This window comes from Ictidomys tridecemlineatus, chromosome Y (assembly GCF_052094955.1).
Source record: "Ictidomys tridecemlineatus isolate mIctTri1 chromosome Y, mIctTri1.hap1, whole genome shotgun sequence".
In the NCBI taxonomy this organism is placed as follows: Eukaryota; Metazoa; Chordata; class Mammalia; order Rodentia; family Sciuridae; genus Ictidomys; species Ictidomys tridecemlineatus.
Window position 1 is genome coordinate 4936129 of NC_135494.1, and position 17103 is coordinate 4953231.

The following is a 17103-nucleotide window of genomic DNA, read 5'->3' on the forward strand; positions in this document are numbered from 1 at the left end:
GGAACATTAAAAGTCATCCAATCCCAAAATGCAGAGACAGAAAGCAGGCCGTTGTCTGCCAGGGTCTGGGAGAAGGGGGGAATGGAGCATGACGGCCAGTGGGATTTGTTTCTGAGGTGTTGACGTTTGGTAGTTAGATAATGGTGATGACTGCATACCCTCATGGGTACACGAATAGCCACTAAACTGCTAAACTTTCTGCCGCAGTCTGGCTGGGCACGATTCAGGAGCCACTTGTCAAAAGAAACTAACTTTATTTTTAGAACTACAAACGCCAAACAAAACAGCTCCTCAGGAAAAACCCTCAGAGCCCAACTGCCACCACTGGCTTCCCACAAGCCTCTCTCCCCCACACCAGCCTCTTCACCTCCCACAATCCTCCTGCTCTTGAGGCCGATTGGCTGGGTCGCGTGGGCGGAGCCAAAGAAGTCCCCCAATGAGCAGCTCCGTGGAGGAGCCAATCAGCTAGATGTTGCTGGGGCCGCTGTGAGCCAATCATCAGCTGGCAGTCTGAAGGGCAGGGAAACAGCCCAATGAGCATCACCGTAGAGGAGCCAATCAGCTAGATGTTGCTGGGGCCGCTGTGAGCCAATCATCAGCTGGCAGTCTGAAGGGCAGGGAAACAGCCCAATGAACATCACCGCAGAGGAGCCAATCAGCTAGATGTTGCTGGGGCCACTGTGAGCCAATCATCAGCCGGCAGCTGGAAGTTTGCTGGCAGCTGGAAGTTTGCTGGGGCCCCTTTGGCTGTGGCTCTCAACAACTTTCAAGGGATGACTTTTATGGTACATGGTATATGTCAACTCTCCATTGCCAGAGGAAACAGGATGGTTGGTTAATTGTGAACTTCAAGTAAATGATGATTTTTTTTCCTGAGAATAGGACCCAGGACCCCAGGCATGCTAGGCAATCATTCTACCACTGAGCTACACCCCAGACCCGACAATGAATGGATTTTAGTGTGTGTCCCAAATACTGAATAGGATACACTTATGCCAGGAAGATATTTGTTTTTATTAGAAATTCACATTTCATAGTCTGATCTGCATTTGGGGAATGCATTTTATGTTTCATGATGCTTTTAGGTTCACAGCAAAATTGATCCGTCAATATGAGAAGTTCCTGCGCATCGGCTCCCGCAGCACACCCAAATGCACCCTGGGGGTATCCCACACCGTAGGAACTCCAATGCATCTTCCCTCCCACCCTGAGAAGGAAATATGGCCAACAGTTTTCCAAACGAGAAGAGGGAGACCCATGTGCGTAAAAAAGAGTGGCTACCCGCTACGAGAATCTCAAGTTTAATTTTGCAGACGTTGCCCCGCAGCCGGTGAAATTTCCTAAGCCGAATCGACATCTAGAACTGCAGAAGTTACTCTTGTCCTGCGTGAGGTTTGTGCCGCTGGCCATCCAGCCGCCCGTGAGACGTTCCTTTTCAGGCATTTTAAGATTTACAGGTGCACTTGATCAAACAGCTGAAATGACTGGAGGTCTTTTCCACTGGGTGATTTACTCCATGTGTGCCCGGCAGCCAAGCCCTTGGCAAGTGACCAAAAGATGGGATTTTAAAAGCCTGGATCGTTGGTGGAGGAAAGAACTGGGTGACAGATCAAGAAAAAATGGCAACTTTGGGATTTCACGGCAGTGTCCACCCATTTATCAGCTCAAGGAGAATTGATTTTCCTCGCTCTCAACTCCTGTAACAAATCTTCTCTTTCTAAAAGGTAGGTGCATATTTGCTCCCATAATTTATTCGTTTCTGGGTAACCAGTCCTGGAGAGCATATGACATCTTTCTCTGGCACCTGTTTGACGTGGATCCTAGCTAGAGAATCATAATATCCAAGTGAACTGTGGAGTCAGACATGCTTCGGAGCAAGGTAAGGAGGTTGCATTCAACGTGCATCCACAGGACATTGACGCAGGTGTCCTGTGGGTGCCCGGGCAGGTAGGCAAACGTCCGGGTGAACTTTACCCCTCGAAATGGAGAGAGTTCAGGAGACGTGAACTAGGGAAATTGTCTGGTTTTGTTCCACCCGATATTTTAAAACGATTTACGTCGAAAGAGATCTGACCAGTAAAACCAGTGCAAGAATTCACTCCTGGACCCAATACCTACCTCTCTGCTTCTGCGTGGAAAACGGAGGTAGCAATGGCACCTAACTTGCAAGCTAATGAAAGGGTCAGAGGAGATACCAGGTCTTCAGCCGTTCATGGCCAGAGAGTGCTGGTCCTCGGGAACATTCCAGTGAGCTTGGTTCTCCTCCTCACATTTCCTTCCGGGTTAATCACCTACACAGAACCACCTAGAGGAGGAAAGGCCTGTTTGATTGCTAGAGAGCAGATGGATAGGGAAAGGGAGTGGCCAGGGATAGACATCGTCCCCGGTGGCCTACTTCCTCCAACCATGGCTCACCGACATTACCTCTCTGTAGAACAATCCAGTTATGAATCCACCAAATGGATTAATCCACTGGAGATGAGGTCAGAGCCTTTATAATCCACCTTTTCACCTCTGAACCTCGTTGCATTGGGGATCACGCCTTTAACACGTGAATTCTTGGGGCATTCAAACCGTAACACCCTCAGAACAGTACAGGAGACTTCTTGAGACACATAAAGCCAAAAAGAATTTCTATTGATATAGATATATTAATATGTGCAATATCTCCCTATATCTTACATGTATCTTATATCTCAATTTTTTATTCTCAAGTAGTTCATGTTTCCTGGCGTTTTGGTTACTGAGTTTCAACTGCATGTGATCATAGTTCACAGATGTGTTACATTTTTTCTCAGTGCGCTTACCTGGCGCCTGTTCAGGGCTTCACTTTGGGGCTCACGTGGAACAACTCCATCTTTCAGATCAACCAGCATGTTGCCGACAAGATGGCGGGTCCCTCCTGGGGGATCATGATGGCCCCACAACAAACAGGGACTTGTTCTGTCTCCTTCACCCTTTAAACCTGGAGTCCAACAGATGGAAGATGCTTAGTACAATTCGATACGTAAAAGAATAAACGTTCATTCTCACTTTTCTGGAATGCCCCCAACACAAAAGACTAAACACAATGTTAAAAAATGTTTTTTTAACATTGAATCTATTCTTTTTGTGCCCTGTTCATAGACCTAAGGTGTTGCAATTGCTTCTTGGTCCTCGGTGAAGTAGTTCTTTGCAATTTTATTTTAACTCAAAACACAAGTCACAATTGTGTTGTGAATAAATCAATAATAAAAAAAAAACTCGCACAAACATTGGAAAACATCAGAGTAGGATCCCATCCTTTCAAGCAGCACAGGACGCCGAGCAGCTAGCCTTGTGGTCTAGCCTCACCCCCAGGCTTGAAAAGCCAGCCAGTGGAAATGTAGTTTGGACAAGGTCATTTGAAGGGCAACATGTTAACACGGCTAAATAGAGTGAAATACGGAACAGTATTACTATTGACTTTAAAAAAATACACCATCAGACATTTTTTTTTTCTCTTTCATTAGTGGAGGAGGGAAGGGAAAAGGATTTCCTCCATGTCCGTGAAGAACTCTGACAGTTTTTCAAAACGTGACAAACAGCATGAAGACTGTGTTCTGCACCAGGGTCACGGCTGTACATTTTCTTGTGTGATGAGCATTTAGATGATTGAAATGCTCTGATTCTTCAAGCACTCCCAGGTCGGTTCAGTTAACTGGGGTTTTGACACTGGTTTCCAGTTCTCCCTTCTCTTCATAATATTCATTTGAGGAACCACTGTTTGACCCAGCTATCCCCCTCCTTGGTTTATACCCAAAGGACTTAAAATCAGCCGACTACAGGGACGCAGCCACATCCATGTTTATAGCAGCTCAATTCACAATAGCTAAGCTATGGAACCAACCTAGATGCCCTTCAATAGATAAATGGATAAGGAAACTGTGGCATATATACACAATGGAATATTACTCGGCCTTAAAGAAGAATGAAATGTTGGTATTTACAGGTAAATAGATGGGACTGGAGAATATCTTGTTAAGTGAAATAAGCCAGTCCCCCAAATGTTCCTTCTGATATACGGATGCTATCTCACAATAAGGGGGGAGGAATAGAAGTTCACTGGATTAGACAAAAGAGAGGGAAGGGAAGGGAGGAGAGATGGGAATAGGAAAGACTGTGGAATGAATGGGACATAACTTTCCCATGTTCATATATGAACACACGACCAGTGAAACTCCACATCATGTACATCCACAGGAACGGGAAGTTATACTGTATGTATGTAGATAAGACAAAATACACTACTGTCAAAATACACTATAGAACAACAATAATAACAACAGAGCATTCGATCCTTTGTTGCAAACTCTTTAAAGTGTTTCACAGAAAACTAGGGGAAAACACACTATTGCTTATTCTTAAAAGGAAAATGTGTTATTTGAAAATCTTCATCTTTTTCCTTGAGATATAATTCACCTACCATAACATTCACGATTTTAAAATGCACATTTTAAAATGATTTAGTGTAGCCAGCAGAGTGTGCAATGGTCCATACTACCTAGTTCCTTTATATTTCCATCACCCCAAGAAGAACCCTTATAACAATTAGCAGGCACGGACTATTTTCCTCCGATATCTGAAAAACACAAATTCACTTTCTGTCTCTCTGCATATTTCATATAAATGGATCATTCAATGTATGACCTTTGCACCTGGCTTCTTTCACTTAGCATAGTGCTTTTTTAAAAAAGTTTGGTCCTAGGAATTGAACTCAGGGGTCCCCTACCACTGAACTACACTCCCAGCCCTTTTTATTTTTTATTGCTTAATTTTTGACACAAAACCTTATCTCAAAAATTAAGAAATAATTGTTGTGAATACAGGCATGAGATCCCATGCCTGGTACTAATATAATGTTTTCAAGGTTCATCCGTGTTATAGAATGACAGCATTCCCTTTTCATCACTGAATAATATTCCATATTAAGATTAGACCCGATTTTGTTTATGTATTCTTCATTTGGTAGACACGGGGGCTGTTTCCATGTTTTGAGCACTACAAATACCCTGCTACAAACATTCTTGGACAAGTTTCTTGTTGAGTTTCTAGTTCTCTTGGGCATACATCTAAAGGGGAGATGTCAAGACCCATACTTCCTCCATCCTTCAGTTTTTGACAAAATGCTACAAAATTCTCAAAATACTTGCACCATATTATATTTCCTTCAGGAGGGGGTTCTAATTTTTTTTTTTTACAGTCACCAACACTTGGTGCGCCAATCTTCTTCTGTCCCTGAAGGGGAATGATGGTTATTGTGTAAAGAGTGGTGTTATGACAAAAATGCAGATATCTTTCGTTACCAGGAGAAACATAAACTCTCAGGGACAATTGCGGATCCCACAACTACACTCCATCCATCCCTCGAAGGAGAGATTAGTAGGACACAGAATGTGGTTTAGGACCTGTTTCAGAAACGGATTTGAGTGGCATGGGCTGACCCACGGAGTCAGGTTTGCACCTGGACAAGTGTCAATAGCGTCAGGCAAACAGGATCCCTCGCGCCCGGTCATTGTGGCATGGAAAGCCAGCTCAGCTCAGACTTGATGGCTGGCCTGGAGGTCGGCCCTTTATCAATAGTCCACAATGTGTGAGCCTCGGAGCCACCGCATGGTATTTGGAATTTGCTGACCAAGGCAAAAGTTGTCCCCCAGTGTCACAAGCGGTAAGACAGAGGCAGGAGAAAGTTGAGACCCTAGTTGTTCCCAGGGAGCAGGGGTATTTCTAGGGGTAGGGCTGGTCCCAGGAGGAATCTGGATGCGAATTCCCCGCTGAGTCTCTTTGACAGACAGCTTTCCAGGCACGCGGTCACCGAGCAATAGCGTGATCCCACAAACCCATATACACCATCCAAACAAAACAAACTTCTTGATCTTTTGATCTATAAGGAAAAAAAGGAAATTCTCTGGGGATGTGCGTGTTTGGAAGTGATGCCATATGGCTACCTGATTCTGTAGTATCCAGACGCCTAAAGTATAAGTTAAATAGATGAAGGGGGAAAAACCCCGCCTTGCCGGAAAAATATCACAAGGTTCTTTTTTTTTACTGACATTTAAAAAAAACAAAGCAGTGTTCTCTCGTTTGTTTCCCTGAATACTCTTCCAAACTGGGTAGCCCAGTTCCGGGCCACGGTCTACCGCCCTGGATACCCTCCTCCTTCGGAATTGATTCAATTAAACCGGAAGATGGATGCCCTGTGTTTTTCTGGCCTCAGGAAAAAGATGACCTATAAATCTGCAAATGTCAACTTGTAGCCTCTCACATTTTAGGAATAACAAGAAAAAAATCCCAAAACAAATCCATTCTCCTTCTACCTTTTCCAAATTAGCATCCGATTGACTCTTCTTTTTTTTTTTTTAAATTAGTTTTTGACATTTTCCCATTGCAGGAGAAAATAAGTATATATATTTTAAAGTTGCATGATAAAGCAGGCTCTAAAACATCTAAAGACCTCCAACACCCGTGATTTTTCTTTTTCTCCAAATTTTATAAGACCTTCGAATTTTCCAATGGAAAACAGAAAACCGAGGCCGATTCAAAATGTGCTTAGGCACTAAAATCTTCAAACATTCAGAAGTGGGAAAAATATAAATTCAAGAGATGATGAAAGTTTCTAAAACAAAACACTTCAACATAAAATGAAATTTATAATGAAAATCATAAAATGCCAATGAACCCAGGAGGGTCTCTTTGGAGACCCAAGCAGATAAGCGTGGAATTGGGGGTCGGGGGGCGTCTAGACACGGGACGTGTGAACTCTGTAATGTTTGAGTGATGGACAGATCAATGACCCTGATCCGATGCATGTTGGATGCGTGATTGAAGTAGAACGCTTCACCCCATAAACATGCAACGACTGTATGTCAACTATAACTCCTAAAATATAGATATTTTTTAAAAAGAATGGAAAATCCTGGGCAGGGCAGAGCCAGATAACAAAGAAGAGTTTTTGTTTGTTTGTTTTTGTTTTTTGACAGAGTACTCAGAACATCACACCACTTAAAACTCCCGAATCATTGATTCCCAGAGTTTCCCATCTCCAGAAAGCAAAGCCACACAAGGCCCTTTGGTTCAGGGATTAGTAGGCATCGCTAAGAAACAGGTCTAGGTGGGCCTCTCGCTTTGAGAGATGCTGGATCGAGAAGCAAAATGAACGCACCCTCAGAGTGTTTTAGAGAAATCCTAAAAGACATAAATTAGGATTTTAATATTTATAACGTAAATATCATTCTGATCTTCATATTTGTAATGTCTTTATTTGTAATATAAATTATAACGTATTATAATTTGTGATATAAATTATTCTATGAATATAAAATAAATTCAAAATATATTTATTATGTAAGTTTTCCATAAATATAGATATTTATGTCATATATGATACATATCATCTATAATATAGTTATTAAATCACATATTGTATTTGATGGGGAATGTATTATATATGATTATTATGTTATCTATTACATATGTGTAATAGATATCATTAATAAAATTGTGTCATATAATATTATATATGATGTATTTAAACATAAATAACATTATATTTACATATGTTATATATTCGTTGTACATTATATGATGCATGTTACATATATTATAATAGCATACATGATATATATCATCATTAAATATTAGATAAGTACACTCGGTACTTGCAAGGCATGACATGTTCTCATTCATTTCATAGAGTGTAATCACGGATTTGTGAGAGGGAACCGGACGGTCAAGTATGGCCACATGCACTTGACTGCTTCAGATCAGATATCAGTTTACCACAGAGAACTCTGGGTAATAAATGGCTTCTATTTAAATGATAATACTGTGTCGAATATTTTCAAACTTGCCTTGAAAGTACTTCAAAGAACGTTCAAGGCTTGTCGTGGGAGCAAATGCAGGTCTATTGAGGAACAGCTCTGCATATTTATAGAGACAGGGGTGGTTTGACAGTTGGCATGCGGTGCTTTTTGATTGGAGGGTAAGGATCATGTGAGCCAGCAGGGCTAGTCTGATTGGTGGGTAAGGATCAGGTGAGCCAGCAGGGCTAGTCTGATTGGTGGGTAGGATCATGTGAGCCAGCAGAGCTACTCTGATTGGTGAGTAAGGATCATGTGAGCCAGCAGGGCTCTGATTGGTGGGTAAGGATCATGTGAGCCAGCAGGGCTCTGATTGGTGGGTAAGGATCATGTGAGCCAGCAGGGCTCTGATTGGTGGGTAAGGATCATGTGAGCCAACAGGACTCTGATTGGTGGGTAAGGATCATGTGAGCCAGCAGGGCTCACCATTGGACGGCTCTTCTTGGGGGACGGGGAAGTTAGTCTTTGGAGCTGGGGGGGACTCCCAACATTACTCATTCAATTTGTGACCCTACTTTGAAATAGTGGTGTTTGATTACTTAACGTAATAACTCTATTGATAGGTATTTTATTCTGGATATTATTATTATTTTGTGGTTGGTTCGTTTCTTAACAATAGTAGCAAAAGAACCACATTAAAATCAACTAGATGGAAGTCGGAAGCCCCCGGCTCCACTTCTGAAAGACTCACAATTAGTCTAAAGCCGCATTAAGTCATGACATTTAGAAGCTAGAGAAGCTTAAACTTCAGCAAAGTGTTTTCATTTTTTAATTTGACTCATCATTGCTTTGTGTAACTTGCCCGAGACTGTGCAGCTGTTTTTATTTATAATCTCACGGGCAAATCTCACTTGTCAGAGACGCTGTGACAAGTACTTGTCCCCGTGAGCAGTGCGTTCTGTGGTGTGGCTTGCTCATAAGCCAACAAAATGTCACAAAATGTCATTAAGATCCTTTGAGCTGCATAGAGACTGAATTAGCATTTGTTCCGAGCTCCTGTTCTGCAGGGGACTCTTCTGTCCATGGGCGGAAGACTCATTAACGTGTAGAGTATGCTTCCTATTTTTAATGATTGTAATTATTATTATGGCAGGGTTGGGGATGGAGCTCAGGATGTTGCATATGGTAGGCAAACGCTCCGCCTCTGTGCTACATCTCCAGCCTACTGTTTTTAATGGATAAGAAAAAGCCAAATTCATCTCGGGACCCCAATACTAAGAGCATTCTGCGTAGTAACACAATCTTGGTATTTATACTAAGTATAATAATTAGTATAATATATAAGTATAATAATTAGTATAATAGTAATGCAATATTAGATATGCAATGGTCAATGATGCTAAGTCTTCCATGCAGTGAGGAGGTAGACTTTTAGAAGGTGTCATAAAAGTAGTAATGGATTTTGTTATGGTTTGGATACGAGGTGTCCCGCCAAAAGGTCATGTGGCAATGCACAACCCCAGACCGAAATATACTTTTGGCTCAAAATACACTTTTCCTCCTCTAAGTTGTTCTTGTCTTGTAGTTTGGTCACAGTGACCCATAGCTGACCAGCACAGATTTGCATCGAGACACGGTACCCACTCCGCTGGCGGCCTCTGTGGTTACGCACCCCTGGGTTCAATCCTTGGTACCAAAAAAAAAATAATGCTTAACTGGCTTCAGGCTGGTCCTTCCCACTTAAGTTGGTGGTAGTGGTACCAGGAGTTAAAACACGTCGGTGTTTTTGTGGCGAATCTCTGATTTACTTCCTCCTTTTTAATTTTTATTTCCCATTGGTGGGTTTTTTCTTTTTTTTTTTTTTTTTGCTTTCCTGTTGAGAGTTTTGTTTTCATAATCAGAGCTCCTTTAACTACATATGTAGTGCCTCCTCAAAGCAAAAGTAGAAAACTTCAAAATAATTTTTAACGCTGCAAAATCTAAACGCCCAACATCCTTCCTTTAGATGCAACAACAATTACTAATTTCTCCCCAGCAGACTTGCAGTGTCCCACTCGCTGCGAACGAGCCGATGGACTTGGTCACCGCTGTGTGTCTCTGATTCTTTAATTAACGGAGTCCCCGGGTCAAAGGGCCAACCTTCCCGTTTTGTGGTGACAATGCTATAAGCAACAGGAGCATGTTGATTCTGCTTTCGCCCTGGGGGTTGAACCCAGGACCTGGTGCGTGCTGCCCACACATGCCGCGGCCCGGAGCTACTTGCACCAACTCGGAAAAAGACATCCCGAGTTTTGCAAAAGGCGGCTTCATCGTAAATAAAGAAATAAAGGGGGAGGGGGGGTGGTGAAGGGTGTGTTGCAATAAGTGCACCTGGTAAAACAACTATTGAACATCATTAAGAATCTTCTCAGATCGTGGCTCATGAAACAAATTTGCTAATTCTGCAAGGAATGTGACATCAAGCTATAACGGTGCCCTGATAAGGCAAGCCAAGACATGAGTATCAACCGTCAGCATCGCTGTTGACGTAAGGACTCGTGAGTGTGCGGTCTTTCCATCCAGTCGTGAGCTCCTCCAGCAGGTCAGGAGGCTGAGGCAGGAGGATCGAGAGTTCAAAGCCAGCCTCCGCCAAAGGGAGGCCGTAAGCAACTCAGGGAGACCCTGTCTCTAAATAAAAATCCAAAATAGGGCTGGGGACGGGGCTCAGGGGTTGAGTGCCCCTGGATTTCAATCCCCGTTACCCAAAAAAAAAAAAAAAAAAGCCAGTTTATCCTACAACTTGATGATGATGTCCTTGCTTTGTGTTTATTGTTGTGTGCAACCCGAACTCCAGAGCTGTCCCAGCTATCCTCACAGGTGAGGAGGGTTGACAGGTAAAAAGCTAAACAAACACCAAATAGCCCCCATTTTCTCAAGGACGAGGATTTGTAGTTGGATTGTACTCGGCCGCTATCCAAATAGATGGGCGCGTTGGCGCAGGCAGCCAGCACACAAGGCCGCGTGTCAACGTGGTGACATCCAAGGGGCAGGGTGACTTTCCTATTCGACTGGCTTCTTTCTGTTTCAAGTTCTGTCCGTTGGAATCGAAGACGACTATTGAGAAGGCCGCGGGGTGGACGGAGTGACCGATGCAGAGCACGCCAGGCCTCGTGGACGGAACTCACAAGCCCCTCTCCAAAAACCCCACGTCACCCGGGTGCCTGAGACCACCAACACTTTGGGTCCAGTCCTCTGAAATCCCGGAGAAGCCAGGGCACCGGGAGGTGGCTCTGGGACGATTCTGACGGGTCGGGCTCCAGGCCTCGGTCAGAGATGTCGGTCACGCACCCCCGGAGCCTGGACATTTATGGAAACAGTCTTTTTTTCGGGACTGTGTCAATCAATGTCCCTCTGTTGATGAAAACACAGGAATCTGGCAGGCCTGCCCAGCCATATGGGGACTTTGAAAAATCTATGAGAACCACCTGACCGTGTGTCCCGCTGAATGTCATCAAAATGGTACGCAAACCCTCGGGAAAGCGTTTGGCTGAAGCTCCCCGGAATCCCCCTGCGGAGCACCGTGTTTTATGTGTCGCGGTGGAGACTAGCATGACCTCCAGGGAGGGCCGGCAGAGACGCCAGCAAGACAGCCCCGTATCCCCGTTACGCCCCAAAACAACGGGAGTGTCGCCCGTGGGCGTGTCACTCGTGTTGATGCTGAACACGGTGTTAGGGTGTGCGCCCCGGCGTTTCCAAAGTGGTGAGATCAGTGGGAAGAGGTCAACGTGGGGAATAGGCGCACTCCTCCGTGGCTGGTGGGACTGAAAATTGGGGCAGCCACTCTGGAAAGCAGGACGGAGATTCCTCAGAAAGCTTGGAAGGGAACCACCATGGGACCCAGCTGTCCCACTCCTTGGTTTATAGCTAAAGGACTTAAAATCAGCACATACTACGGGGACACAGCCACATCCATGTTGATAGCAGCTCAATTCACAAAAGCCAAGCTACGGAACCAAGCTAGGTGCCCTTCAACAGATGAATGGATAGAGAGACTGTGGTACATATATACACAATGGAATATTACTCAGCCTTAAAGAAGAATAAAATGGTGGCATCTGCAGGCTAAAGGATGGAGCTGGAGAATGTCATGCTAAGTCAAATAAGCCAACTCAAAAAAAAACCCCAGGGGCACATGTTCTAATATGTGGATGCTAATTCACAAAAAGATGGGGGGTGCTAGGGAAAATAGAGGTGCTTTGGATTAGGCAGAGGGGAGTGAAGGCAGGGGAGGGGTATGGGGGTAGGACGTGCTTTATGTTTTAGCCCAATCCCACCAGTCCCCCTTGGTTGCTGACCACCACTTAGAGACCACACGACCAATGCTCACTGAGCTCCTGCCCTGCTCCATCGTGGGAGCTCACTGCTGCCTCCAAGGCTCTTTTCTGGCTTTGTGCACGTGTGTGCGACTGTCCATCAACCGACGCAGGTCACAGCCAAATCCCTTTGCATCAGGGCCCATCCCCTGCCTGCCCAGATCCGGTTCTTCAGAGATGGGCATTGAAGACTGGCACAGGGGCATGCGGTTGTCAAAGGAAGGACGACGTGGGCGGAGGATCCCCCTGATGGAAGCAGATCCTGATCAAACGCAGGCGGCTGGCCTGCTCCTGCCGACGACCGTGTCTTCCCGCCGCGGCTGCAGGAAAGTGTGGGCACCGCGTGGGCGTCCCAAGGAGCCTCAGACCAGACCAGAGCATCTCAAGTGTCCTACCCAGCGCTCACCCACACCCTCCAACGCCAGGCAGCAGAGAAACCTGCACCCTCCGGGAATCTGAGGCCGCCGTCGGCAAACGTTCTCTGTTAAGAGGCAGGTAGCCCACACTCGCAGCTTGGTGGCCATGCAATCTGCTGTCCCAATCCCCCGACTGACACCTTACAAGGGACTGCATGTGGCTGTGTCCCAATAAAACTCTATTCACAGCCCCGTGCAGTGGCATATGCCTGTCATCCCAGCGGCTCGGGAGGCTGAGGCAGGAGGATCGTGAGTTCAAAGCCAGCCTCTGCCACAGCGAGGCCGTAAGCAACTCAGGGAGACCCTGTCTCTCAATAAAATGCAAAATAGGGCTGGGGACGGGGCTCAGGGGTCGAGTGTCTCTAACAAGCCACCAAAGCAACATCCAAAGGACCTTCCGGGGAGTGAGACTCTAGCAATTTGGTGTCTCTGCTGTCAGGTGCACGGTGGAGACCTGTCCTCACGGAGGATCGGCTGCCTTGTTGGACGCGATCCGATTTAGAAGGTCAAAGAGATTTGGAGCGCCGTCTGCAGGGTGGATTCACCACACGAGCGATCTCCGCGCCTTTGCGAAGCTCACGAGGACGATGACATGGTGTGGCTGTGTTGTCACTCCCGACGGCTCCATCACAGCCGGAGAGTCACCTGGGCGCATCCTATGCCCTCGGTGGGCACGGGCCTCGGCCTCGTCTCCACGCTGCATTGCACTAAAACGGGCACACAGTGAAAATCACCCCGTGACATTTCTTGGGGTTTTGATGTGTTTTTCCGAGGATCAACAGAGAGCTGGTTTTGCCCCAACAAGTACTTGAATCGCAGCCAGTCTCGCCTCATTTCATCTCGGAAAACGTTTTCTACTCTGCGTCCCATTTATCCCGTAAAATTACACGCAGGCTGCTGGGCAGATTCGATTTTGTGTCCTTTATTCTTTTTTTCCACCGATAAGGGGGGAAAAAGTAAGATCACCATGTCCTACGGAAGGGATGGAATAATGCCTGAATTTGTACAAATCGCCCTCGATTCTTCTCAGAGGTGTTTAGCAGAAGAACCCAAGAGAGACTCGCCCATGGACAGGGCTTGTGTGTGCAGCACAGAGAGGGCCTGCTGCTGACACCTAGTGGGCACAGCACCGGCTGCTGCTCGGCTGCTGCTCGGCATCTGCAGGCACAGGGCAGCCCCGGCCCCCTTCCAGGAACAGCAACTAAAACCTGAGTAACACGGCACACTCATATACACACACGTACAGATATGTGTGTGTCTGTGTGTGTGTGTGTGTGTGCAGACGCATATACATCATATCAAACATAGATGTGTGTGTGTATTCAGCAAGCACTGTAGCAACTGAGCTCTAGCCCCAGCCCTTTACTCACTTGTATACAAAAAGCATTGCCAAATTGGAAAAACCCTAATATACAAACATAGATAAGTCATTTAAAAATAGGACGAAAAAGGAAATTTTCACGGATCTCATGGAGTGAGGATGTGGGGAAAAGGCACCCTCACACATTGCTGCAAATTGGTGCAACCACTCTGGAAAGAGGATGGAGATGCCTTAAAAAACTTGGAATGGAACCACCATGTGACCCAGGTATTCCACTCCTTGGTTCATACCCAAAGGACTTAAAATCAGCCCACTACGGGGACACAGCCACATGGTTTTAGCAGCTCCATTTACAATAGCTAAAGTGTGCCACCAATCTGGATGGCTTTCAACAGATGAATGAATAAAGAAATTGCGGTACATATACACAATGGAATATTACTCTGCCTTAAAGAAGAATGAAATGCTGGCATTTGCCAGTCGATGGATGGAGCTGGAGAATATCAAGCAAAGTGAAATGAGCCAATCCCAAAAAAACCAAAGGCTGAATGATTTCTCTGATGTGCAGATGATAACACACAATAATGTGGGGGGACACACGTTCATTGCATAAGTCTAAAGGAAGTGAAGGGAGGATGGGAATAGGAAAGTCAGTAGAATGAGTTGGACAGAACTTTCCTGTGTTCATACGCAAATACTCAACCAGTGAAACTCCACATTGTGGACAATCATAAAAATGGGAACTTATAATCCATGTATATACGTCAAACACACTCTACTGTCATATGTAACTAAAAAGAACAAACAAAACATTAAAAAGGTGTCATTTCGATACATTGTAGTTAATAACTGTTTCTTAATGATGCCTACAGTCTTAAGAATGTGTCTTTATGTCGCTCTGACTATGTGCTAACAATACATGTGATGCTAAAACAAGCTAAAGGGAATTTTTAAGAATTCCTAGAGATGTAGGATCACATGAAAAAACATGCTTAAACACTTAAAACAATGCGCACTTTTAGTAGGTAAGTAAAATAAATAACAAAAGCAGATGTTGAGTGTTGAATAATGTTGCTTTAAGGTAAAATTCTCCGGGGAAAGTGGAATGGTCATTAAGATTCAAGGAAAAGAAATGAATGATCTCAAATTCTTACTTGTTAAAGAGAAACTTTAACTTTTTTTAGGCTGAGGCAGGTGGATCATGAGTTCAAATCCAGCCTCAGCAACGGTGAGGTGCTGAGCAACTCAGGGAGACCCTGTCTCTAAATAAAATACAAAATAGGGCTGGGGACGGGGGGCTCAGGGGTTGAGAGACCCTGAGTTTAATCCCCGGTACCAAAATAAGAAGAAGAGGAAGAAGAAGAGGTTTTTAGGGACTTTAATGAATTGCAATAGGTATAAAGGACGAAATAATTAGATTACAGCGGAAATGGTTAGAAGCAGGACAGTTTGGGGCTTTTTCTGTTTGTTGCTGTCCCCAAGTCACATCCCGGGTACGCAGTCTTCTCTTTAAATCGCCAGATGGACAGAGCTAAATCCCTTCCCCTAGAAAAGCCACACGCCCACATCATTGTATAGTCCCAAAGCATTTGGAGCAGCTTCTAATGCAAACAAACTCGTCACCCATGAGCTGAGCAGCTTTTGGATGATAACTTCCAGGCGACCCAGGGAACTCATTCATATTTTGATGCCATGAGATGGAGGCACAATGAAAACATTTTTTTTTTGCAGCGTCAGACTTTAAAAAAAAAAATAATGCTTCCTGTGCATGGAGAAAATGATCATGCAAAAGCTTCATTGGATTTTCAATTTAAATATTCATTAAGTGAATTGAATGTATATTTATAATCCTCCTCCTTGGAGAAAGAGAGGAAAGAAATTTATCTGGTGCTGGGACGTTGGCCAACTCAGAGAAACCCAAGGGCTAGGAATCTCAAGATTTTTATTTCCATTTTTTTTTCTCTCTCTCTCTCAAGAGCAACGGAGTCATGTCTAAGAAATGTAACACAAGATGGCAGTATTACCATCTTCTGGTTTTTACGTGCACACGAGGAGAACACACACACGCACACACACACACCTTTCCAAAATCTTCATTGACCATAGGCACAGACGCTGAAGTCAGAAAACTCTCTACACTTCAAATATGCATCGCAGCCTCCGCCCCAGGGTTCACAACTATTCAAAAATAAAAATAGTTCACAACTATTCACCTTCTTCTGATTTATAGAAGCGGCATCACTAGCCACGTAGCCCACGTTCATTCTGACAACTACAGAATAAAAAAGAAAAAAAAAATGAAGAATGAAATTGCCAAACGAGCACATAGAATCAGCCGACCATGGCTTAATCCATTCATTTTTGTTTAAATAATAAATTAGGCTTTACCTGAGCCTCGTACACTTACATAGATGACTCCGATATGGAGATGGAACGTGCAGTCTTGAAAATCCACACATCTGTGGAAGGACCACACTGTCATTCCCATACCTGTTCCGTAACTGATTACAAATAATACTATGTCCACTCGGTGGAGTGTTTTGAACTTTCAGAATCAACCTGAGAAAAGTTTTCATCTATAACGCCAGGAAGATCTGCCCTTCCACGTTGCGTATGCTTTGCAGACTTAAAAAAAAAAAAAAATCATAGCATCTCATTTAATTCGTTCCTTTAAAAAAATAGATATGATTTCCACCCACCTGGTTCTCAAATATAAAAGAGGAGAGAAAGCATTGCGAAATCCCCCAACCTAGCACGTTTTTTAAACACAGTAGGTGGTCATTAAAACAACAATAACAGTATTGAGTGATTTTAATTACTTTTGTTGTTGTTGTAGTTCTCAAGATTGAACTGGGGGGGGGGTAATTTACTCGAAGGAGATTGGCAAGATTCTAGCCCCTGAGTCCCCTCCTTCCTGATCTTGCTGGCCCTCACTAAATGCAATCAAGCCCATCACATCTTTCTTTCTCTGGGGACGATTTTATGCTCGTTATCTCTTCCATCATAATTAGACCAAATCCATTATTTTTAACTACCAAATAAAAAAGAAAGTAGTGATGATTTTAGAGCAATAAATGTCAAAGATTTCAGTCTCTGATTTCGTCTCCAGCGTGAACTGGAATGTTTTCTCGTCCACCAGCTGTGCGGAGGAGTTGGGGAACGGGATGCTAAATGTTGGGCTCACCATCTTCAAGGAA